Source organism: Rhincodon typus, chromosome 38 (assembly GCF_021869965.1).
Source record: "Rhincodon typus isolate 14 chromosome 38, sRhiTyp1.1, whole genome shotgun sequence".
NCBI classification, from domain to species: Eukaryota; Metazoa; Chordata; class Chondrichthyes; order Orectolobiformes; family Rhincodontidae; genus Rhincodon; species Rhincodon typus.
In genome coordinates this window covers 1,949,797-1,950,330 of record NC_063369.1, presented here as the reverse complement: position 1 = coordinate 1,950,330, position 534 = coordinate 1,949,797, and positions in this window count along the sequence as shown.

Here is a 534-nt window from a genome sequence, read left to right as displayed (position 1 = left end):
TGTGTGTGAGAGGAAGAGAATGTGAGGGTTAGTGTGCATGTTTGTGTGTGTGTGTGAGGGACAGAAAATGTGGGGGTTGATATGTGAAGGAGAGAGAAGATGTAGGGGTTTGTGTGTGTGTGTGAGAGAGAGAAGAGATGTGGGGGTTTGCGTGTGTGCGTGAGAGAGGGGAGAGATGTGGGGGTTTGCGTGTGTGCGTGAGAGAGAGAAGAGATGTGGGGGTTTGCGTGTGTGTGTGTGAGAGAGAGAAGAGATGTGGGGGTTTGCGTGTGTGTGTGAGAGAGAGAAGAGATGTGGGGGTTTGCGTGTGTGTGTGTGAGAGAGAGAAGAGATGTGGGGGTTTGCATGTGTGCGTGAGAGAGTGAGAGAGAGAAGATGTGGGGGTTTGCGCACGTGTGTGTGAGACAGAGAGAGAAGATGTGGTGGTTTGTGTGTGTGAGTGTGTGCGTGTGTGAGAGAGAGAGAGAAGATGTGGGGGTTTGCGTGCGTGTGTGAGAGAGGGGAGAGATGTAGGGGTTTGCGTGTGTGTGTGTG